General features: G+C 39.0%; 1 protein-coding gene across 1 annotated transcript in view; it reads left to right on the top strand.

Moving 5' to 3' along the window:
* LOC122976249 (sodium/potassium/calcium exchanger 1-like) overlaps positions 1-26,670 on the top strand; it is a 43,384-nt gene that overhangs the window by 724 nt on the left and 15,990 nt on the right. Inside the window, exons 2-3 of the mRNA XM_044344635.1 lie at positions 12,479-12,629; positions 19,960-20,036. The gene's annotated coding sequence lies outside the window, so the exon portion shown is untranslated. The remainder of the gene's footprint in view (positions 1-12,478; positions 12,630-19,959; positions 20,037-26,670) is intronic.

Raw genomic sequence — 26,670 nt, 5'->3', positions numbered from 1 at the left:
GCGTACTTTGTTGTAATGTAACCAGCGCCAAGGGAAAGAAGCCGGGCGAGTTTGTTGCCTGTGTGTCTCACTCGGTTGCTCACTGTGCCCCCTTTTCTTTTAAACAAACTGCACACAAACTAAGCCAAAAGCTGCGAAGTGCAAAGAGTTCAATCCGCATGCAACATGTTAGTTATACGAAGCGCACAAACTCGAGAAGTGTGGGCTTTATTGCTTGTGTTCATAGCGAGCACAAAAGAAATGCTAAGGAGCAATTTAGCAGTTGAATTATTTGCTATTTCCTCTGCTATTCGGGGTTTAATGCTAGCTGACCCCATGCGAAGTTGACTCCGGTTATGTAGCTCTGGCGCCGGGTGCCAGAAAATCAACTATGACAATGATAACCAGCACTGTTTATATGTTGTTGTAGGATTTGAGATGTTGGAGGACACTGTGGGTTTACACACACCGCTCTGATTTTTCTGAGAAGTTGTACTGTAAAAAGAAGACAATAACATTGGGTTGGCTGGTTGTTGCACAGGATATCTGTCTCATATCTGCACACAGGTGCCAGTTTAGTAGGTTTACATAGCTGGAGCTAATGCAGAATAATATAGTACATCAGACCTGCAATAAATCCTTCCTTCAAGGAGTTGAGGGAGGTGTTGATTGATCTCTGTGGTCATACTGGAGGCTGTAGTCTGTGGTGCTGTTGAATGGCATTGCTTTATACTCAGAGGGGTTTATCAGAAGGGAAAAAAAATAATTGCACACTATCTTGAGACATTTTTTAAAGAAAAAGTCCCAAATTATCTGGTTACATCCTCTTGAATGTGAATATTTAAGATGTTTCCTTTGTCCTCTATAATAGTAAACTAAATATCTTTGTGTTATGGACTGTCGGTTGGGACAAAACAAGACGTTTTAGGTTGCGTTTTGGGCTTTGGGAAACAGTCATCAACATTTTTCACCATTTTCTGACATTTCATAGACCAAACAACAACAATCGATTCAATCAAGAAGAATAATCAACAGATTAATTGATGATGAAAATAATCGTTAGTTGCAGCCCTACAACTGAGTGTATGTTTAGTCAGTCATTTTATTCACTGAATACATTGAGCATGTGTATGTGCTATATATTAATGATATGATGTTTACACAAAGCAGAGATAAACCTGGCTATTCATATATAGTATACATAGTTCTGGTTTCTGATCGTCTGTTCTGGTGCACACATGTCTTTGACTCATAGACATCTTGCAAATATCTAATTTCTGTACCGACTGAGTTACCTCAACATCAGAGGGTGAGCCCAGTTTGGCATCTGGCTGCTTGGACTCTGTTACATTTTTGACTCTGTAGGATTTAGCTTCTCTGTGTAATCATCTGTAAGGGAAGATCAAAACAATTTATCGTGTGCATTTCAGCTGTCAGACCTTTTTGTTTTGTTTTACAGACTAATTACAATGTAACATTAGTTGAAGATGCACCTGCACACATGACAGAAAGTAATCTCTGTCTTGGATAAGGTTTATATTTACATGCAGCACTTCACCAGGAAGCATATCTGTGTTTTTCCGAACTTGGATTAAGTCTTTTCTAAGGTTCCTGATACCTGAGTATTATGTTTTCATGAGCCACACATTACCGCAACACTACTTCAACACACTCCCTCTCAACCTGAGTTTGACCCCGTTCTTTCATGTCTAAGGTTAGACAAAGCCGTCGGCATGTTTTCACACAGACTCAAGTTTGCAGCTGTTCATCACACATTACCACAAAAAAAAAATACAGTTACGTTACATAAATACCGAATAAAGTGTCAGTTTCACTTCAATCCACACCCTTATTTTCTCTTATATGGCGTCTTTCTCCTGTCTGTTGTGGTCCAGTTCAGAAGTCAGTTAAATGTCACTAACATTGAAAAAAATTACCAACCCTAATAGTTCACAAAAGTACTGTTCAACTCAAGTTCAGTTCATTGTGGAGTCAGGTCAGTTGACACATGTTGACAGATTAGGATGCACAGCCAACACAGGTTTAACCTACGTCACTGTGTCTGTTTGAACAGGGTTCTTTTATTTCCTCTCCAGGAGAGGACTACTGCTTCTCCACCCTACCTGCTAGTTAACCGCATTCACTTCACCTCTCAGGTCTCAATCTGTCCCCAGTGAGACGGCAAAGACTGACGTGGTCCAAAAGCAAGTGAGCGAGTGAGCTCATCCATGTATGGGGTTGACATGAGCCTTGAAAACATGATAATGACCAGGAAACTTACAGGAAAACACTCCCAATAACTCCGAGTCCTCAGCAGATGAGAAGTGAGTCTGTTGTTAAGAACAGTCTTTGAATCATGTCTTGAAAATCTGAAGTATGTTAATGTTTACGCCGGAGTTGAGATCACTGTAATCTGCTTTGCATTAAAAGCTTAATTTTTGTGGATGGAGTGTGTTGTGTTTTGGGTGAAAAAAAATTGCAATATTTTCCATGCCCCTGCAGTGTCTAATTTACTGGCCCTTTGTTTATCTGTGCTGTGTGGTAAAGTGAGCAGCTGTGATCAGAACCTGTGATGTGGGTGCAACACTGCAACTGGTTTTCCATTTGACAGGAACAATCTGGTAAAAGGTGCAAGATTGAATAAAAATGAGGAAAAACACCCGCACAAGTTCTCGCTCACTGCTGGAATAGTTACTAGTTAAAAAAGTTTTAGTCTGTCCGATCTTCATCAGGTGCATCATCATCATCAAGTTTCATCGTATACCTGATGAAGGTTGGACAGACCGAAATGTTGCAAACTAATAAGTGTTCTAGCTGTAAGTGAGATGGAGTTTGTCTCATTTTTATTCAAGCTGTGCTTCCTTGTAAAGCACCTGTCACATATTCAAGTGTGCAGAAACTTTTTTTAAAAAAAAATTAAAAATGTGTAGCTTACCATGATGAGAAACTTCCTCTGTCTGTTTCCCAGTTGTTAGCTTCCAGTTTTTAACTTCCTGTCAGTGGCTGCTATTTTGACGCTACCAAATCTCCAAAATAAGAGGTTAGGTGGTTTTGCAGCAAGTTGAGAAGTTGGAAGTTCAGCAGAACAAAATAGCTGAACTCAATAAAAAAAAAAAAAACGTGATAGAATTGTGAGGAAGTTAACGATGTTTGAGCTTTTGTATCTCTTAACAAAACTCCAGTGACACTGAACTTGTCCTTTTAAGTCTCTCGGAAGCAGCAGAAATAAAAGATGTGCCGTGAATGGAAGAGCTTACCGTCGTTGTCTTTATGTTCAGTATGAAAGCTGTGTGATAAGAGAAGAGGGAAAGGAAAAGGTAACAAGTCATGCCTTTTTATGTCAGTTGTATTTGTATGGGGCAGTGTCTCTTAAGCACTGTGTCAACTAAGATTTATGCCTTGTACACAACATCCTCGGGGTGAGAACTTGTAGAAACATTTTATATCACTTGGATTACAAGAGTGAAACTGCAGAAGGGCTTTTCTTTTATGCACAAGATCCATGTAATGCGCAAAGCCTTACCACAGAATCCAACTGTTTACACACAGTCAATAGACAGATACTTCACTATTTACTTGTCAAATTAAATCTTCAACCACTTTAATAAGGCTTTTCTGCATAGAGAATTTTAAAAAACAACTTTCCATATAATGCAGTTTAAAACAATATTTAACACAAACAGGCTCCAGAACGACTATAGAGTTTAATCAATGCTTTTGTGACACAATATTGACAAAACCGCAAACACAAGAAGCTTCATAAAGGTAGCATTTATGTCAGTGTTGTTGTATTGGATTGCAGATTACATAACATTGTACTGGAGGTTATTATTATTTTGTTATTTTAGTGTAAATACTGGCATCATACTGTTAAAAAAGAGGGCGCTTTGGTTGGCATTTGTGTAACAGATTAAATGGTCGGGACAGCCTGTAACATTTACAGGTTTCTGGATTGCTTAAGTTTGGGATTGTGGTTCTTTTCAGCTCTGAAAACCCAACATGCTTGTGTTATGATAAGAACGGTTTGGGCTATTCAGCACTATTAATGTATCAGTGTTGTTATTGTTATTGCTGGGTATCAAATGGGATGAATAAAGACTCTTAACTTTGTCTCTAAGAAAGTGCCATATACTGTATGTGTGCATGCCAATAGCAGAACTTGTAGAAAAGATCCATTGAGGACAACGTGTTAGTCACAGTCACTGGAATTTAGTCTGTATTTGATTTAAAGCCAACAGAATAGAAACACTTTGTTTTCTGCAGTTCAGCCGGTTCAGTTTTGCCTTTAGCTCAAGCAGTAATGTATCGATGGTTCATTTGAAAAGTGGTTTATAGTGCTGATCGTAGTGACTGCTCATGAGAAGCGTTTTTAAATTACAATAACTTATTTGGTAAAGTTTTGGGAAGTGTGAAGAAAAAACTGATTTTAAAAGTTTACTCCTGAAAGCATCTAATGTTTTGTTAACTGTACTTTTGTAAGAGAAGAAACTGAATCAATCACTCATCAATTGTAAACATTATGGCCAAATTTTGGTCAGATTTGTTGTCGTTTCCAATATTATAAACACAATTTTAAACTTTCTGTTATCTCTATTCCAAACTTCTGAACCACAAATGTGTTTTTCACTCATAAATACCTCATCAGTCATTAATAAATGGGCGACTGGTCCTTAATGAAGCTTTCAGAGAGCAGAGAGAGTGAAACAGGTAGAAACAGTATTTGTGAAGATCAATGTCCATTTATTTGTTTCTTGTATTGAACGTGTTACTGTTCAACATTTCTTCTAAACTAGTGTTGGACTTGTCTTGGTTTTAAGCAGGTGCTCGATTTAAAATCAGAAGAGAATGTTTTTCATTATTGATTAATCTGTTTTCTATATTTCTGATTTAGTCATTTGGTCCATAAAATGTCAGAAAATGACTCAAAACGACTAAACAGTTATTAAAATAGTTGGTGATTAATATTCTGTCGATTGGCTAATCGATTAATCATCACGGTTCTACTATCTACAAACTAAACTAGTGTTTCTTTCCCCACATTTGCAGAACTCACTTAATCTTCCACAACTTTATTGCGTTTTCTCATTGTCACCCAAACTCTGTCAACTGTCTTTTAGAGACAAAATGCCCAGTAAAACATCCCTTTTACAAATACAACACAAGTATTTACTCGACTTCTTACTAGCCAACAGTTGAATGTGTAGAGTTGTATGTGACGCACTGTATGTGACATACTGTATGAGTATGCCTGAGGCAGTGTGAATTGGAGAAGTGAGAGAATGTAAGTGACAGATTATAAAGATAAGTGGTCAGTATTGAGACAGGAACGGCATACTTTGAATTCACATGGATCCGTGTGATTTAATACTATTTTGTGGCTGTGATCATTGCTACAGGGCCTCAGAGACTGAGAGATGAGGGGTATCCTAGACTTTGTTTGCAGAAAGCTTCACATTCCCACACTCCTCTGACTGTTGCTGTGTTACTGACCCCAGGGCTTTCCTAAAACCATTCTCATATGGACAGTGAGATTTCCTGGCTTTGAAGCTCGTATTGACAAAACATGAAGAGGGATTGAGTATTAAGGCTGTATATAGTGGGCAGTGTTTCAAGAAGGTGGCATATATTCTTCGAGACGAGTATGTTCTTACGTGAATATTTTATAATCAGTATCATCATATTTACTCTTGTATGTTTAAGCAAGACAACTTTATGCTGATCAGGACTTATTTAACTTATTTTGTGAGGCTGTGCTGACGAGATATTTCCTGTTGGCAACCACATATCCCTCTGAACGTTAACCCAGTTATGAAACCAATCATGTAATCTTGTGTTATTGGGAAAATGGGGAAACTGCAACCATGTAAACATTTTTGCTTTATTTCCTCTGGTTTCTCCTGATTTTAAGGTTGTTTTCTACTGTGATCCTTTAATTGATTGACAGAAAATTATCAGCAACTATTTTGATAATGGATTAACTACTCAAATGTAATGATTTAATGCTTTTTCTTTGTCATACATGATAATAAACTGAATATCTTTGGTTTTGGTCAGACAAAATAAGATGTTTACATTTGGCTCTGGGAAATTGTAACCAAACAATTAATCAAGAATATAATCATCAGATGAATCAATATGGATAAATAATAATTAGTTGCAGTTTTTTGTGTACATTTTAGCTTTTACTGACCATAGCTAGTATAGACAAACAAGAAAGATGGAGAAACATACAACAAAGGTCCCCCCCTCGACCAAAAATGTGATCCTCGATGACACATGGAGCTTGTAAACAAGGTTCATGCCACCACCCCAAATCCTGCCCCTGTAGGCGCCTCAACGAACGAGTTGCTGGTGCAGCTGGAACACCAAACCAAACCAGAGGAACAGCTACTGGGAATCAGACCCTCAGTCTGACACTGCAGCGGAGGGTAATAAATATACTCATTTTCCATTGGTGCGCCCCCATGCACATGTTTTAATCCAAATTAATACCTTAATCTTTGTATTTAGAGTAGTTGTCATGTAAACACACTGCATAATAACATAGCAAGCCATGGCAGTACATCGGGGCTAACCCAGGTCAACGAGGATGGCAAGGACCATCTGGTTGATGGGGTTGGATGCAGCGGAGCACTAGAAAGATGAGGACTAAAGAGAGAAGCTTCTGTGTTGGAGCGGAGTGCTTTAGTAACGCAGTGAGTGCAGTCTGATTAGAACGGGCAGTCTTCCAGGTCTTTTTTTGGGACCCAGAACACTGTTTAGTGAAACATACTGGGACATTTGGTCAGAAGTGGAACAGAAAAAAAAAAAAAAAGAGTGAGTGGATCTTGACATCAGCTGGTTTGAGGGAAGTGAGGAATTGATGATCATAGTTGGAAAGCATCAAGAGTCCAGAGAGGAGAGATGGGATTGAGGGCATCTTCCTGCAGAACAACAGGTTTTCAAGAGGTACAAGTATGCAGATTTGAAAGCAAAGGATACGCTCAAAGTGGGAGGTGTGTTACTTGAGAGTAAGTCTTGTTGGCAAACATGAACCACTTTCTCTCAGCTCATTTAAAACAATTCTGATAAACCTGTTGTTGTTGTTAAGGAAAGATGGAAAAGTCTAGATGAGAGCGGAAGGGAGAAACAGGAAAGAGAACAGCAGCGAGCAAGTGGAGGAAAGACGTGTTGGGATGTATTTAGATGTGTTAGTAGACGGGGAAACGGAGATGGAAATAAAACAGTGCTTGCAAGCATGAGGAGGAGAAGCAAAAAGATTAGAGGAGCAGGCTCTACTTAAAGTCCAGCCTGCCGTCAGCTTTGTGTGTGTGTGTGTGTGTGTGGAAAGAGGCACTTGAGAGAAAGTGAGATCAAGCAAAGAGGAAATTAAAGGGCTTTTCTGTGTGGAGGTGCTGTAAGTCACCTCGAAGAAAGAGATCTCCCATCTCCAGGAAATCTGAGGAGCTCTGTTTAAGAGAAACATCACGTTGAACTTTGGGGCAACGATCGACAAACAACATCAAGGATGGCAGGACATAACCTAAAGAAATATTAGGCTTTAAGTGTGCCTTTTATCTGGCCTACCTCCTCGAAGAAACTCTAAAGTGCTCTCAAACTCTCAATGTTTTTTTTTTTTTGTGTTTTCGACTCGTCTTAAATAGCTAGTTACAGCAGCATCAGGAACAAAACACAAGCTGATTGAGTAGCCAAGTGGTTGTTGACTGACTGACTGACGACCTACTTGAGTTCAAAATCAGTATGTTGTTGTTGTGGGCGTGAGAGCGAGTGACGAGGAAAGATGCAGTTCAAGGCAATTACGACAAAATGGCTAAATTCAGCTTGAATCATATTGTTTAATACGGCCTGGAAGCAAAAATTCCCATGACCTCGTACCGGTCCACAGCCTGGGGATTGGGATTTGCCTACGGTTTGTTATTGATACTAAAGAGCAAACTTAGTTCTTTTTCTGTAAATATAGGAATGTGATAAATAGTTATAACTTTGAATGTGAGTAATGCTGGTCTGGCTAGTAAGCTATAACTTAGTATTTAGTGGCAATTTTACAAAGGTAGCCACCATTGTAGCGTCTTAAGAGAAATCCTGGGTTTGAGTTTGAATGTTGGCAATTAATCCGATAATATTCTGTCGCATTGATCCTGTGTATACATCTTCACTGAAGGATTTATGTAAGGTTGTTAATGTCATAGTAAAAGTTAGCAATGTTGCTGTACAGCCTAAGTTAGGGCTGTAAATAACAATTATTTTCTGGATTAATTGTTGAATCTATGAAGTGTCTCCTCACGCCTTTAAACATTAATTTCTTTCTTTCATAATGTCCCTGCAACCTCTCTCTGTTCTCTCGTATTTCTCTTTTTCTCTTATAGACATACTCTCTTACACTAACTGAAAGATTTAACCTCGATATGTTTAAAATTAGATTTTTTTTTTGATATTAAATGCTTTCATCGTCCAATTTATCCGCCTCTTAGGCCATCATCGATCATGTGATGGCGTCTTCTTTTCTGTACTTTCTTAATATCCCTTCTTAATGAGTTTGAATTCACTCTTGAGGGTTTGCTGGAGATTTACAAGCAACTACAGCAGAGCGTGGGTGTGTTCTGCAGTTGTGAATGGCCCTCTGCTCTGTATCTGTGAGGCACAAGGAGCATGTTAATAATTCAGTGCTGTGCCATGTTGCTCCGAGTTGGTTAATGAACACAGGGAGGAATCTCCCAGGCTTATTGCTTTGATGTGGGCTATAATGTGAATACTGTGTGATACAGTGCAGGGACAAGAGGAAGCGGTAGTTTAAGACAGTATTCCAAAATTAGTCCAGAATTATGCTGTTGCAGACGATCTTGTTGTCTCTCAAAGAAAACCTTTAACTATAGAGAGGAGAATGGAGGAGAATCTTGCTTTGTCCCACAGTTTTCTCCAACTCAGTATTAAGTGTTTTCCGTTACGGGAACTTGATGACCCCTAACCTGGAGCTTTGAGTGGACTTGTTTCCCATAGCTGAACTTGTAAGAACCCGTAAGATCTAGAGTCTGCCTAGTTCTCCAACGTTTCAGATGTGCGTCATCGAAAGCACATTTAAAAACTCAGGAACTGTGCTCAGTTTTTGAGGAGCTGTAGCATTTATTTTCCGACAAACTGTTGCTCTTACTGAACTTTCAATGTTACATTCGTGGTTTACAAGGTTCAGGCTTTGCTCTTATACTAGAGCTGCAACGATTACTCAATTAGTCAATCAACAGAAAGTTAATCAGCAACTTTTTTAATAATCAACTAATTGTTTTAGTCATTTTTTTAAGAGCATAAATGCCAAATATTTGCTGGTATTAACTATTTATTGAGCATTTCAATATGTGACTGAAATTACACTGTTTAGAAAGTCATAATGATGGTTTTGATAACTTCTCCATTAATTGCTCAGTTCTTCTGTATGAAATAACTGTTATTTGCAGCCCTGATTTGTTCAAACTGATAGCAAACAGTTTTTCCTGCGCCACCGTGTCAACTGTAAGGGAAATAAAGTGAGTTTCCAGCACACAGAGCCATCTCTAGCTTTGGCGTGATTTCCTATCAGAGACTGCAAAGACTCTGGGGCTTTTAGCTCAGACCTTTCCCATCTTGCCTTTAACACAATTGCATCTCTCTGCACTGCCACCCACCACTCATTCCTTCTAAAATACCCACCAGTCCTTCTCTGAGACTGCAGCAGAGGTGCAGGAGGAAAACCGTTTGAAAGGAGGCCTCTCCCAGCAGAGGTCCTGTTGGCATGGAAACGGCTCTCTTTGTGAATGGAGGCTTCTCTTACACGCCTGGTCAGAGGTCTCCCACTGTCTCGTGGTCCAAGAGGAACCTGTCAGACCTCTCATAAGCTAATCTTTACAGGTTCACTAAATCTGGATCTCTCTCTGGTTTATGGTGCTTTTTTTTCACTTTGTGGTTTTTCTGCAGTGTTGTTGTAAGATTGTTGCAGTTGTGTTACTGCGGGTTTTAAGTTTAGTGTTAAAATGACACCAACTCTAGAGTGCCTTGTTCATCTGCCATGGATTGCCTTAGACTGATAAATCTGAGCGAAGTATTCAGGCGGCATTCAGACCGACATTAGCTTTACATGAAAAAACGCAGCCCTCTCATTCATTTAAATGGGGGCAGTGCATTGATGCAGCCAGCTCAGAGGGCTCGTTGAAGTTGAATATGGCTGAACTTTTGCTATATTGCAACGTGACTTCATCGGGCAAGGAACTGCGTTGACCAATCACATGCAAGCGCACATTCCTGGTGGATTACTTTGTGACATATTTGCAATTGTCACAATGAAAGATTGCCGCTGTTACAACTTTTCAAAGTTGTAAAATCCTCTCTGTGAGTGTTACAAACCGCCGTGCAGGGTTTTGGTATCTGATAAGCATTTAAATACATTAATCTGTAGCTCCAACTCTACTTCCTGAAATGTATTTCATTGTCTGACTGGTACCTTAAACAACAAGCCCACAGTGTAGCCTAACTTCTCTCCCAGTATTTGTTCAACACAGTCAATATAAACTCTCACAGGGTAGTTTCATGGCATGGCGAGGTTGATTCAAAACATTTATTTAGACCTTTTTGACTACTGGTCGTCTTCACATATTTTACCAAATACTGTTGGACACGAATGCTTTCAGTTATCTTCAGACAAATTTCCTGTTCAGGAACTCGGTGCAGCTCCTCAGAATTACTGTTGGCCCTCATCCTTTCTAGTCCTGAAACAACAAGCCACACCGTAACATAGGTTACGACCCACTGATTACATGGTATAAATATTGGCCACTTGAGGATTATTTGCATTTATTTGAAGTATGGAATCATGACAAGAATCGTAGTCACACAAAACAAAGAGCACTCGGCTTCTACAATCACAATCACTTGATTATTCAGATATTATAGCAGCCGTTCCTGCCACTTCAGTGTCAAGTATTGAACAGCAACAGATATATAATTAGCTGTCATTTCATCAGCTGAAAGGAATCAGAATGGGTAAACCTGCTAATTTAGAGGATGGAGGTAAATGAGTATCAGCCTGGAAATAGCACACATAATGATGGTTCATATCCACAGCGAGCTTGTTAATGTGTCCACTTTTGCATTTGTTACAAGTCTAAATTGGTCCATGAAAAGACATCTCGAAGTCTCCCGTGAACCAGAACAGAACCAGTGATCTAATTATTTATCTCCGAATTCAGTTAAATCACCAAAAAAAATCCAAAGTCACAGCAGCTTCCTGTCCTTGTGTCATCCCTGCTTCACGGGTGTTTACAGTTGGCAGAACTCGGCACACTCTTCACTATCTGCCCTTCGTACTGTTTCCAAATTCTCTCCGACCAGAAATTGGGATTAAAAGTGTGATTTCAGTGTTTGGGGGAAAAAAAATCATTATATATTCTCTCATATGTGTGCACTGTAATGTAGAAATTTTCCCTGCTAATATCTATGTTTAACCAACCCAACCTATCATGTGTGGCAGTTAAGTCTAAAACATTTGTTATTTATCTGTTTTGGGGATTTAATACATTTTATTAGCTGAAATTTTCTGTAACTTTTTCTGTATTACAACACAAAAACATGCTAGAAATTTCTGTTTGAAATAATGTAGATCACAGTTCGCTGGCCCACATTCTCCTCCTTCTGGATGAATTATTTACTGTTTATCTGTTTATCAAAATTGAAGCGGGTAGCGTGTCTGTTGGTACTGCTCTGGTCACACTTACTGTAGCTCTAAAAGATATCGTGTGTGAACTGATTAGAAGTTGACAGCTTTAAGCAGATTTTTCCAGCTCTGAATGAAGACTGTTTTGATACCTGATCCCTATATACATTTTAAATTTTACATTATATTTTGCCCTGTCTTTGTTTACATTAAGTTCAGTAGTAAGTATGTCTAAGAGTAGCAGTAGATTATGTTAGTGTGATGAAGAATTTAAGGCACTATAGGAATGTGTTGCATTGTCATGGTAGGATATCCTCCCTCAGACCTGACCTGGGTGGCTTTCCGCCAGGGACGCAGACAGCTGGCAGCTCAGTTAAAGTGCCTTTAAGTCTATTAGCAAGGATAATCCTTGAGGGGAGAGTTGCAGTGAACAGAGTGAGCAAGCAAAACAGTCTGTCGATTCACTTTCCTCACTTTTGCCATCCGATTATGTCCCTAGTACTGCCCGCCTCCACCTATGCAGCCAGTCGTCCTCCAACACATGGCCACCATATGCTTTCTTCATTACTCCCCTAAAAGGAAAGATGGCCTCCCTAAACAAGACATAAACATGGAGCACACATAGGTTTTGTGTGATCTCAAGGTTTAAGCTCCAGTCGAACCACAATCTCTGTAAACGGTGTCTGAGGTACATTTTTTTGACATTACGAGGGGAAAAAAGTTAACGTGCATGTATGTTTTGTTTACTTCTCTACCCTCTCTGTATCTTTTGTACCTCACAGTTGTTTCTCACCTTTGTTGCTTTCTCTGCTTTTTCTCCAGCCTCCCACCTTCCACCCTCATTGCCCCTGGCTCAGTCGGTGTCTCAGCAACACTTCAAAGGGGAAGGTCTGCGGCGCTGCAGATAACACGCTGTACCCTCAAGCACCAGCAAGGTCTTTCCAGAGCCCCTACGCAGTCCCTCAACTGACAGGTTTGGCCCCTTCTTTGTCTTGTAGGAAACCGTTTCTACTTCTCTTTTTTTTTTTTTCTTCAGTGATGTTTCTAGTGGATTTTCTGTTCGTCAGCACCTCTCTGACCACAATTTCCATTGTTCTAGAGAGCCCCAGGCTTGAATGTACACTTGAATTACATCGTCCCCTTGCAACATTTGTATGCAGTTGGGGAACTGGACAAGATGAAAAGGAGTTACTTGTTGGTATTTTGTTAGGAGTTTTATGGCCTATTATTGTACTCTTTTCACATAGGTGGAGTCTTAAGATTATTTCTGTGAAAAAAGGAGATACCCTGGTCAGGACATTAACACCTGATCTCTATTACCTATTTAAAGGCCCAAACCTTTTACAGCATGAGAGAAGTTTGTTGAATGGGATGCACAAGTGTTCAAATTTCTTTTCACATGTGGTGAATACTAGCAAATATCATTAACAATATCTATACAGTAGGGGTATAATGGTACGTGTATTCGTCACGAACCGTTCGGTAGAGGACATTTGGTTCAGTACGCAACTTTCCTCGGTTTGGTTTGCTCCATGACCCAAACAATTGCTGTCAAAATAGTTTAATAATGCACTCACTCCGACATGCAGAACGATACTTCTAGGGCGCATTGTATGGTAGCTGGCTACGTTACTCATGCTCATGTAGCGTCACTGCCGTCAGAGTGACAAACAAGAGACCAGAGCTGTACGATCCCCCCATGACATTGACTGAGTACAACACTGTTATTAAAATATGTGCAGTTATCTCTGTATTTAAACAATATCACGTCTCCCCGTCCCCCTCCTCTCTCTGTGATGGTCGGTTTTTCACTCTGCCTTTGAGTGAAGCCGTTCAGAACAACTATAAACACATTTAATTTCCAACGTGGTGGGACAACATGTTGTAAGAACCGGTTCTGAGCGACCATAAATCAGCATAAAACAGCTGTCAGCAGGTGGCCTGACTCCTTGCAAGAAACAGAAAAGTTGTTTTTGTTTTCCCACTCTAGCACAACTAAACTGTTTCATTAATAGTTTCCACTTACCTTGTGAGGCAGCTATATTCGCGAGATCATAACATCACATTATCACACGAGAATCTTGTCAGGCTTAAAGTTATGCGCTTGTGTCTGAACCACCGGTTGTTTGGACCAATCAGCGTCTTACCAAACCAGAACCCCAAAGTCAAGGTATATACAGAACCGTGAATTTTGTGTGCCGTTACACCTCTACTATCAAGATATTTGGGACTGATGACATCACATTCATTTTGGTGTTAATGTCTACCCTTTTGTTTACATTTAGGTCACAGATTGTACCTTTTTTTTAAGAGTAGAAATGACTGATCTGATCCAAATCAATTAATAGTTCCTGTTTTGAATGCTTCTTCATTAAACCCGGTAAAAGGCACCAATTTTGTCTCATAAGTAAATGTTCCTTTCAAAGCTAGACTTGCACATTGAAATATTTACCATACTGCTAGTGACTTAATATTGAGATGATAATTGAAAAGTTCTTTGTAGGCTGAGATCAAATCATCTTGTAATGTCAATGCCTAACCCCCACAAACACACTGGACAATCATGGATAGGCGCCAGTGAAGTCAATGTTGGACTACTGAAGTATTTCGCTAATACTCAAAGACATGGCATCTGTTGGCTTATCAGAGTTTCCATGGCAGCAGCACATCGCTGCTCAGGTTCCTCATGATTTCCTCTGGGATGAAACGCCTCTTAAGCTGCTCTCCAGGACCATCTTTGTCCACCTGTGGATTTCTAGGGCACAACCTGTCTCTGGTGATACAAGACTGCTGCACCAGAATGTTTTCTATGTAAAAACCAGATGGAATCTTGTCAAACGTACAAACAATATGTAATATACAGTACAGTAGTGGTAGTAGTACCACTCGATGTCATGATGTAGAGAAAATAAGAATTGTAAAACAATGTATGGAAAGGTCTGTGTAACCTCTGATAATAGCTTTACTTAACTAGTTTTTGGCAGAAAATGTCCCCACTCTGAACAAAAGAAGACTGAAGACGGTCAAGTTATGTGTGTTTATTCTCTGCTAGTCGACTCATGTTGGTACTTGCTCTTCTCAGCACCTTGCAAATAGATCATTCATTTTATAATATTTTAAAAATAGGAATAATTACTTTTTCAGATCTGCTAATTATCTTGCTATATGTGATTTCTTTATGGGGCTGCAGCTAAGTTTTATTATTTATTTGATCTTTTATATTTTTGACGACTACTCGATTAATCAATTAATCGTTGCAGCTCTAGATAAAAATGTAAGCAATCAAGTAGAGCTACAACGATTAGTTGATCAACAGAAATGAAATGCTTGAAAAATGACCAACGCTGAATCGATCATCAAAATAGTTGCCAATTAATTTTCTGTTGATCGATTAATCGACTTATCATTACAGCTCTAGATTTTTACATTCCGATTACTTCTTCATCTTGAAAATTATGGCTCATTATTTGTAGCTTTTAGCAAACAATTTACTGTTAAATGTTTACAATAAATTACCTTCAGCAGCATTTGTAAGTTATGGTAACTCTGGTGAATTTCATGGAACATCTAACTGAATCTAAGCTCATATTTTTGAATTCATACAGAGAAAACCTACTTTTACGACTTTCAGTTTGATCATTGCTTCGCCCTCAAAGTGTCAAAAATGGTCGATCAACTAGTGGAGGCTCATTTAAACTCTGTCTGCCAAAGCTTCACATTATTTTTTCTTGAATAACAACAATAATAATAAACTCAGAATCAACAGCCAAACATGCAGGATCTTCTCTCATTAGTTTCTGTTTTGCTTTTTTTTGTTTTTTTCACTCCCCATATCTGAAATGTGAGCATGTTTGCTGCGGAAATCATTCTTTTAACAGACTCACAGCTGCAGACAGTGTCATGATTGTGATGGTCAGGTCTCAGTTTCGTGGTGTAGAAAGCTCCTGAACTTGGAGGAAGAAGCTGTTGAGAAGGTGGGGTTGGAGAGGAAATGAGGCTGCATTCCTGCAGTGATTTATGAAGTGTCTTTCATTCTCTTTGTACTGTTGGCTAGTTTGCAGCTGCTCCAGACAGTTCACTGACTTCAGTAGAGCTAAACCCATCTCTCAGCCTAAATATTGAAAGGAAGTCATTAGTTGCCATATGAGCAAATTTGATACTGGGTGGTAGGTTGTGAATGCTGCAAATTTTATGATTCACCGGCGGCTCGCTCGTGTGTCTCCTTTTTGCTTTTCACTAATCCATCATCCACATCTTGCCCCTGTGTAGCTTTATGCAGAATGAAGCTAACAGATTTTTTTCCTCCCCTTGGCATCCCAAAATTTTGAGACTGTGGTTTTCATTCACCAAGGAAGCTCTCATGTGGATCACAGCGCTTCAAACTAAATCCTGACAAACTACAGACTGAGTCACATCTTAAGTCTGGGCCCCATGTGACTAGATGAGGCCTGTTTTATTATTAATCTGAATGAGACTCTTACCTTCCATCTGTTCCGGCTAGCACCGCCGTGTAAAAACATGTCAACCAGACTGGGCTTGAAGTTCACACCTGCAGCAGGAATTAAAGACATTCTTGCAACAACTCTCAGGGTTGTCTTGACTATGTTGGAGCAGCAGAGTTCAGACAAAGTGCCAAATATGATGATCATACAAGAATTACAGGCAACAAGGTAAATTACAGTAAGTTGAAACATTTTGTGCCAATGTTGTCACTCACATTTTAAATTGCCACTCCAACATGTCCAACACGAGTTGATAAAATCTTATTATATTTCATTGTACATCCTCCAAAAAACACAGTTAAAGCTATTTAAACTACAAGCCCTTATTTATGTTAATTTATGATGTCATCTTGTGCTGCAGCATATTGTGATGGGTGTTTTTCTCTGTTTTATGATAATTTATATTGAAATAATTGGCAGATTATAAAAGATAATATAATAATTGCAGCCCTATTCTATTCTGAAGAATGCCCAGTGTAATTATGTTACGCTTGTATTGATTTTAGTATGTCATGGTACTTCTCAGCGTCACCTTATTTTGGACATGTACAATATGTCATTATTTTGTTATGTAATAACAATTATATGTATTTTTGTTATGTAAGAGAATCAAACATCAGACTATTGAAAAAGAGGCCTATCATTTCATCTCTAAAGAAATAAGTGGAGAAGTTCTCACAGCTTGCATTGTTAACCATTTCTCTCTGCTAAAAGAGGGCAAACTCTAAACGAGCACAATGATTTTGTTCACTGAAGACGGTTGCATAACTCTGTCCTTCTCTCTCATATTTTGAGCAGAGTTACTCAAACTGAACCGAAGCCAGAAAACATGGCAGTTGCATTCCACCATGTGGACTCACTTTATTTGGCACAACCAGACACAGCTGACCCAGACTGAAGTTGCAGGCATCCATAACCTCTGCACTTGCCTCACTCAAAGCCTCTGGGACACATTCAGAACTTTTTTTTTCCTAGAAAGCTCTGGGTTATACCACCTGACAAAGGAGTTAAAAAGTGGCTTATTTTGTTTCTGAACACAGGAGTTGGTCAACATGCGGCTCATGGAGAGGGCAAGACAGAAGCAGCTCCTTTTGGTACTAGAGACCTCTCCATGCCCGTTCCAACATATCCATTATTGAGAAGAGGTTTTCAGAGAGCAAGCTCTCTAGTATAGCCCCCAGTATCATGAATAAATGTATACTTGTTGGAACACTGACTCTGGCTGGGTACTAAATCTTTTTTTAATATTGAAAGTAGACTTTGATATACAGTAGGCCTTCTATGTGCACCTCGCCTCAGCTCTGTGTGTTTCATTTATGGCTAAACCAGGAGGGTGTAATAATGCTTCATGTGTTGTGCTGCTCTGTTTGCTCTAGTGTAGGAAGCACAGTCACTGATAACATTTTAGTTTGGTGTTACACTGAAAAACGACAGAGTTATCAATACACGTAATTGTCATCTTCATGTTTTAGTGTTTCTGTTTGGTGTTTTTTCTAAAAAAATTTCTATTTTTTTCTTATTGTATCTTAAAAGATTCATTTTTATTGTGTTATAGTCGCTGTGTTGACTTTTCACAAGCCCAGTTGTTGCTTAAGTGGTCTGCCTAACAAAAAAATGGTAAATGAACATTGTGAAAAAATAATTGCAAATTGCACATTGTCGTATTGTTCATTTGATGCTCATTTAACAAAAATGTCTTCCCTAAAACTCACAAACAAGTCTGATTACTGTCTTTCGCAGTCTGGTAACACTCATCACATCTGGAAAAATCCACCAGTTGCTTTGTGCAACCTCATTGTATACTGAAAAAAGAGCCTCTTTGCAACTTCAGTCCTGCATTTCATTGCAAATAAAGTTTATATGGCTCAGACTTTTGAATTGTCAGGCTCTCCGTCTGTCAACTGTCCTTCTGTCTCACGGTTATCAAATGTCAAACAGCTGGATAGCCTGTCTGGGCATCTGTTCATTTCCCAGAACTCAATGTCCATATCCAGTTTTGTTTACGTCAACTTAGAAATCCTATTCTCTCTACACAGGCCAACTCCTTGGCTCTGCTGGGGAGTCTAGTGGGCCTAATTATGTTTGCAGGCAGCTGCTCAAAACTAACATCTCAATTTCTCACATTAAAACACCTTAATCTGAGTTCTGACCCCCTGTTGAGCAAATTATACCCAAGGGTACAGAAACAAGCTAATCACTATTCAAGGATTTGTACGGTGTTGATTCAAGTTTGGGAATTTCAACATTTGAGCATATGGATCGGGTTAGAAGGATCACAAGGACTCTTGGGACAAGAGTGCTAGTAGCTCTGCGGGTGTTGACTAACTCATTCATGGCCAGAAACAGATCTTATCCAGAAGTGACCGCTGTCTCCACTTTAAAGTCTTACTGAAATTAAAATAAATTTTTACTAAGAAGTCAGTTCTTGGTGTGTGTGTGCTGACTTGTGTATGTATTTGGTCAAAACTGTAATTGTCAAAAACAAGACATGTAGGTTTTATGCATTTTTCTGCAGCTCTTCAGGGGATTGATACTACTGACAATGTTGTTGTTGTTGTTGTTATTTGATTGATGCATTTTCTAAAAGTAGTTGGTTATATAAGTTCAGTTCCAGCAGGCAGATAACCAGCTGTGGGGCCGTTGTTCTTAGCCATCACTTAGTCCCATCATCCCATTAGACAATTAATCGATTAGTCAATCATCAGAGAATTAAACAACTACTTTGATAATCGATTAAACATTTTTAGTCATGTTTGTTACTCTGTGTGTTACTCCGTGCTTTGAATCACAGGGTAACCTACAGAGTGCTTAGGTTAAAGGAATATTCGTTGCTGTGAGTTTTTACAGTCTGGTCATTTGCCGTCACCATAACTGGACCCATCAAAGATGGACAACTAGCTAACTCACACCCTCACTTTGTCCTTTTTGGGACGACTACAGCACCGAGTTTGCTGATACTGCCGATAACTCAACAAGAACAAAAAGTAACATTTAGTGGAAAAATAGTGGTAACATTAGCAACCTAGGCTAACTCGTTTCCACTTTTAGAGTGGGATACAAACTTAACGGCACAACAGCTCTTCCCAAATGTTGTAATCACCAACTGTTGATAATCAGCGGTATGCGAAAACGGGGAATAAAGTCTTGCATTAATGTTTGTAGGCTGTACAGGGCCATGACATGCTACAGGCAGTAGAGCACCACAGAAGTTTACAGCGTGTTTCCTAGTAACGCCCAAACCCAGCCAAACCCAAGAAGTCTTGAAGCATGTTTCCACAAATGTGTCCAAAAATAGTTTTATCTTTATGTGAATAAACATGCACAGCAGCTGCAGTCCCATTGTAGTTTATACTTCCTAACACAAAGAGTGAGGAGCATTTAAATTTCACTCTGACTTTAAAATTGTAACCAAAAAAAAAAAAGGCAGCATCATGTTAATACTGTGTGTGTCGTACGCTGTTTTGCCAGCAGCTGCCCCCTGTTCACTTCCCATCAGACGAGACAGAGGAAGAACTGACACATCTGTGGCGGTGACTCACTCGTACGTGCTGATGCAGGTGTCGTATGTTGTGCCAGGTTGATGAATTGTTGTGTTGTAGAGTCGTTGGCAAACCTATTGAAGAATTGGCGTGTTCTGTCAGGGTTTTGGAGGATGAACTGCGAAATCCTTTCATTCTTATCTCACTACTCGGGCCCTGCTGCTTTCTCCTCTCGAATTCCACACGGCCCCATGGCTTCTTAACCCTTTGATGACCTCTGGGATTGCTGCACTGACGGCTTTTTCTCACTCTTTGTCCACAGGAAGAATCAAGCCTTAGAGTGGGATCTGGAGTGGAGAAGACCAATTGTGGCCTGAACAAAGACAGACAGAGAGAACTGTAAGTAAACACTGCAACTGTGTGAACTCGTCAGGGGTCAGGAAGTTTTTTGTGTGTGTATGCAGCTTGTGCTTATCGCATAAGTTTACACACAGGACTAGTGAGAGTTGTGGTTGTTTTGAATGAGTGAGAGTGCACATGTATTGTTTTGTAAATGACAAAGAAGCCATCTAAATTGCTCCTGGGTGTATCATAGCATATCTGAATCTTTGTTTGCGTGTTGGATCAAAATATGCAGTGGCTGCAGATTTCAAAGCCCCTTTCTCAGCTCTGCTTTGTTGCTGTCATATATTCTCTAAATTGAGAGCTATATAGTCATGAACAGCATTTTGTTGACAAGCAATGTTTTCAGGAAATAAAACCTGGAAGGTGTTGAACAAAGTAAACATGGATATTGTGAAAAGGATGATAACCGATATGGGAGCTTCTTCCAATGAAAAGTAGTCCAGCAGACTTCCAAGTGGGGCGCTTTTATTGTCAATGTATAGGTTTATAGGTATACATTATACAAGGCTTAAGTTAAAATGTTGGAGTTTGTTATTAGGTTTTGTCAACAGCTGACAGGATATGAGCTTTCACCCAGTTGTTTCCAAGCAACACATTTACAATGATATTAGCTGTTAACAAGTTTATCACACGTTTATCACGTCGTCAGCCACCAAACATCACCTCTCAACCTGCAGGAAACATTGGTTTTAATAAACTGCTGAACAGTTTGTCAGATATGTAACAGCAGAATCCACTAAGTGCTTTACAAAAAGGGATCAATACATTAGCAAGACTATATGATGACATGAAAATTAGAAGCGCAAGATGAGAAAAGAAACATGTACAATTAAGATCATGTGAGTACAAGATTGAAGGTGAACACAGTCAAAACAAGTACATGAAAACGTATCTATGAAGTGTTTTTCACTAGTGTAAGTCTCTCAGACAGTGTTGTGCAGCCTTGTTTTTCATGACTTTTGAACAGTAGGGGACTGGTGGTGTGTGCTGAATCACTTTCTTTGGTTTCTTTTTATGATTCCAAAAATAAAATTATAAAATATAAAATGAAGATAAAGATTATATTTTTAAGTAACCCACATGCCCAACCACATGTCGTTGATTAAAAGCAGAAACCACGTTTAACTTCAGAGCTACTAGCGATACATTTTATGTATTTCAGAACTGTTCACATGCCTTTTTGTAACTTGCATAAAACTTCAATCTCAATCTTGATGTGATTATTCCTTCCCAGTTTTTTACTTTACTATGAAATGCGAAATGTGTGGTCAAAAGTTAAAGAGCTGGGAAAAAAAAAACCCTATACTGTAACAAAAGCCTCGATTGTACAATATGTTTCACATTAGAGGCCTTAATGGCACGCCATCTCCCTCTTTGAGGATGTGCAAGCCATGTGTCATTTAATGGAACAGGGGGGGAAAAAAAGTACCACAGAGATAAAAGAGGACAAGAAAATGATTGCCTGAGTGGATATACGGAAGACCCCACCCAGTGTTTTATTGTCAGCATCGCAGGCAGGATGCTGACCTTTCACACTTGTGCACGAGACACAGTGGAAGTTGTTGGAGTTGTTATGAACTAACAGGAGGGGAATTCATTCAGGGACATTATCGGTGTATGTTGGTCATTTGTGGAAGAGTGTTTGTGCAAGCAGGGAATTGGAAAGACAAGATAATTCCTGAGAAAGTTCGTATTCCAACTTTATGTCTGTACTTGGGACGTTTGCAAGGATAATTTTATCTTTTGGAAAGGGAATCTTGCATAGTATAAAGGCAAAGTAATCAAACTTGTCCAATAATGACACACAGATTATTGTGTACTGCACATGTAGGCTTGTCAGAAGTTACTCCAGGACCCGAGACATATAGTTAATTTCAAAGAATGTGTTTACTATGTATTCACTGCTCAGAGCTGTAAGGGTTTTTTTTTTTCTTTACTCAAAGCCAAGAACGTGGCGCAAGTCTTCAATTATTCATCCGAGGCACGCACCAGTGAATTAAAGGTAAAGTGATAGCACATACCAGCGCCTTGCTTGGCTCGCTGCTGCATTTTTAAAGTGTGGACTGGCACTCAAATGTCAAAATGTTAACATCGTCTTCCTCCTAAAACGGTCACCCTTGTCCAAGGGACCGGATAAAGGAAATTTGATACGGGGTTTGAATAATTCAGGCTGATGGTTTGGGATTGAATTCTCAGCCAAGTTCAACTTCCCCGTTTGTATCCCAGTGCAGGTTCTTCCTACCTTCCTCTGGCAAAAAAAAACTGTCCGTAAAGGATAAAATGAATAAGAATCAAGTTATTTGTTGTTGATCTGTATCACTCCTGCTTCTCAGTAAACATCAGAAGATACAAAGCAGCTGCAAAGGTGTCATTAAACATGTGATTATTCAGTGGAGTCTGTGGTCTGCATGCAGCAGCTATAATCTGGTAAACCAAATTCTTTGCATGGATGATGAATTTGTCTGTTAAAGGGAGGAATGTCCTGTGCCAAAAAAGAGACAAATATCTTCTCAGAAAAATAAATATCTTGAAACCAAATAACTTTGATATTTGCCAAGTCATTGAGCTGTGCATGCTTCTGCTTGCTACCTTCTTTGGAAGAGATTTAGCTCTTGAGGTTGAATATATTATTCTGGAAAAGAAGAATAATATCTGTGAAAAGGTGACTGTATACTGCAGTATACTTCCTGTAGGAAGAAGTGCACTGCTGTCATTTCCTGACAAATTTAAATTTGAAACGGCTTCCTAAGCAGACTGTTGAAAGAGACTGAGATTTACTGTAGCTATCCTCTGTGTCACTCCCTAATCAGTCCCACACCTCTCACCCACTCATTCTCTGTAAATAATTCAGAACAACCTTTTGCCTGCACTAGAGAAGAACATACACACAATTGATAATGGAGGATGGCTGGGGACAGTCAGAATCGCTGCTGATGCACATTTCAGAAGTCGGGAAAAGTTTAAATAACTTTCACTACAGTTAATATCATAACATTAAATTTGTATTAAAATATTCAGCGAGTAAATTCCCACAAGCACAAATTAAACACTGCTAAAGTAAACGGAGTGTATGGCAGATGTAAAACTAAAGATAAATAAGGTGCTCTATGTATTATATTTAAACAAATAATGCAACTGTTGTCTGTGTGGGTAAGCGCACTGTATGAAAATGAGTCATGACCTTCTGTCAGTGGGTCAGAAGAGACAGTAGTCACCCTGTTAATGAGGTTAAACCGTCCTGTATAGTTATGTGGACTAATACTGCAGTTTTTAATGATACCCTTCCAAGAATATTAACTTGACTAAGTGATGGCTGACACAGAAGATGAGAGGAGGTAACACATCTCCAGCTTGTAGCTTTAATTCTTTTCTATAATGATTTTTGTGGTTGAAGCCTTCAGCTCACCGCTGTGTTGTTGGACCGGTGAGGGCGCCCATAATCAAATTCACAGTTCAGTTTTTTCCTCATTGTTATCTGAAGCCAGTATTGCTGTAGTATATATTACACGATTAGAAGTGCAACAACAACAACAACAGATGGGTGTCAATGTGAAGATCTGTATCGTCCGTTGAAGGGTGTGGTTGACACTCTCTCAGTCATTCATGCATCGGAGACCCCGTTGAAAACAGGAAATCCCAAACACAAACTCCACCAACGTTGTCCCTGTGTTGGGGAGGCAGGAAGTTGTCACTCAGCAGGACCTCTTTTTGCCAAGCCATGCTGACTTTTCTTAATATTTGTTTATGTTTTTATATATGTTATATGTGTATTTATATTAACAGTCACAGCTACCACCTTCATCACATCACAAATTTGCCCTTTGAGAGACAGTTAGTTAGTTGTAATCCTGCTTGAGTTTTCAGTCTTTGCCCACTAGAGTGCAGCCTACTCAGAGAAAATAGTCTCTGACAGCTCCATCATATGATCTAGTCATGCTGAGGACACACAAATTATTATTTGAGTTTTAATTTGTGCACTTTTATCTTTGTTTAAACAGATACTGGATGTATTCCTGTCATATAACAGGATACAAACTCAACACAGACACTGAGGATACACATTTCCACACACTACCCAACTTTATCAGTATTCTTCCTTTCAGTGTGTCAGAATTTGGGAGCTTTAGTATAATTGAGGGCCTAATTTGCGAGCCCACTTAAATGTATCAACCACTAATTGGCTTGAGGAGATTAATGGCGCCACGGTAATTACCGCCCATTTGCCACTTGATTAACCACAGAAATAATTTGTCAACAAGTCCAAATCTTTATGCTGTTTCAGAAGTGCATTGCATTAGGAGATTTAAATAGTGCAGATGAGCTAAATGTTTGGAGAATAATTTACCTTAGTCAAGTTCTGTTTCTTGGTTCTGACTTAATGATTTTGTTATTTTGTTTGGGGAGTTTATAGATTCTTCCTTTGTCCACACTGGATACAACAGTCTACCTTAATCAGGGTTCGAGATAACTGATGGTCCGATGGCCCAGGTCCAGTAAAAGTTTATGCGGGGCAAGTTGGTTAGCAGTCACTGGTCCGTCCGGGCCAGTGGCTGCCAATCAGAGCAATGTGTGTACAGTTTAGGACGAGGAGAGGACATTTCTCTTCATTTGATAACTTTAAAAGTAAAGTTAGGCTTTGCTGTCGGCTTCCTGACTCATTTTGTAAAAAGAGAGAGAGGAGGAGAGCGAGCGGCAGTAGAGAGAATAAAGCGGTGAATGAGAAAAATAAAACATTATTTTCTGATTGTTTCACGGCGGCTACGTTCTAAAGCACAAATAAATAACCAAACACTCAACAGATGATTTACTGCGGAGACAGACGCTCTTAGTCTCCGTTTCATTTTCCTCCTCTTCTATCTTTCATTTTCCTCCTTTCGTCCTCCTCCTCCTCTTCATTTCTCCTTTTTCATTCATTCATTACAGTTCAGCTCCATATCTGTAGTAGACAGGTGGCTTGTGGAAGCAGACAGAAGGAGCTTGGAGTGAACACACGCACACAAACAAACGCCATTATGTCCTTTCTGTCACTGTTCTATTTTAATGAGTACGTTGTTTTAGTTCTTGAAACAAGAGTCTATTATCAAGGTCATCCATACTCGCTGAAATGTTATCGTAAATTCTCTTCTCTTCTCCATATCTATTCCATATTCTCTGGCTTTACACAAATATGGAGAAACCTACATTTATGCATTCATTTACTGATCCAATATGTGCCTAATTTTATATTTTGCATATTTGTGTAATATATCAACATAACATATCTATAACTAAAGGAAAATAACCAAATCTAAAGGGAACTTAACTGTTGTATGTATTATGTATACAATGAATATATCACCAAAATTATGGGAAAAACAAAGAGTTATTTTCATTTTTTGGCTGCTGGGTGTGTGAGAATATACAAGGGGCCAATAAAACTCTGATCTACTGGGGGAAAAATGTTATGTTGGACACTGTTAACGTCTCATTAGTGGCTGCACTAACCTTCTTAATAGAGAGCATGCTGTTGATTTACTGGACATCAGTCACGACAATCAGAATCGGCTTTATACATAGGAGAAGTAATAGGCTTTTAAATGACTTTACATATATATCATGACATGCAATAATAATAAGACACAATATGATTTTGTGACAAAACTATACAGGTTTTGTTTAGTTGTGTGGAGCTGTGAACAAAATATTTCTCAAATGTTTAAGATATTGTCACACATGCTGCCAAGAACATGTTTTAAATCTGAGTAAGTCAAATCAGATAACATAGACCATTAGTAATAGTCAAAGCATGTTTTTGCAGCCTATTTAAATGCCAATCAGCTGATATTATTAATTAGTACAATTAGTTCCATATAGTGAGGTATATAGCTTTTATAATAAAGAAGAGCCCTGGTGCTGGATTAGCCCTCTCTATCAGCTTATACCCAGAGTTTAAGTATAAGAATCATTGTTGGCAGAGAAAAAGTGTAATTGGTACATCAAAACATATTTGTGCAGTCTGGGAAGCAGCTCAGAAGTAAATATTCATGGTTTAAATGCCACTATGTAATAAAATGTTATCTTTCAGTAAGAATAATGGCGAGAGGCCTGATATGGGTATAATTAGGGATAACTTAAAGTGAATTGGAGTCAAAGTTTTTTGGAAATAGAATTATTAATGTATTTCTGGGAGTGCTAAAATATTTTTTTGTAGCTACAAAACTTTGAATCTCTTTCACATCGGGCAGATTTCTCTCTAATCACAGACTGTCTGTGCTGTTGACACGGACCTCCGACATGCTGAGACACATTTTAATGCTCCCTTTTTTTCAGCAAATATCCAATTTAATAAACCATGAATGCAGAAACATCAATTTACAGTTTTAAAGTGCAATGAATTGGGCTAATTAAAGGTTATACATGTGTTGATCTCAATAACTGAGGTTGAATGTGAGTCTTTTTTTTTTTTTTTTTGTTGATAATGAGCGCTATAGTCTTCAAGACAGTGATGTATGAAGAGATGGTTTGTAATGATGCCGCTTTTTAGTAGACAATGGAAGATGAGACGACGATGACGCAGCTTTTTTTTTTCGTGCGGCAGTGCGCTTGTCTGTGGTGAAATGAGCTCAGTTATCATCATGCAGGTCATGGG

Source organism: Thunnus albacares, chromosome 3, assembly GCF_914725855.1.
Source record: "Thunnus albacares chromosome 3, fThuAlb1.1, whole genome shotgun sequence".
NCBI lineage: Eukaryota > Metazoa > Chordata > Actinopteri > Scombriformes > Scombridae > Thunnus > Thunnus albacares.
Note: the sequence above shows the minus strand (reverse complement) of the source record. Positions and strands in the feature narration are given on the sequence as shown.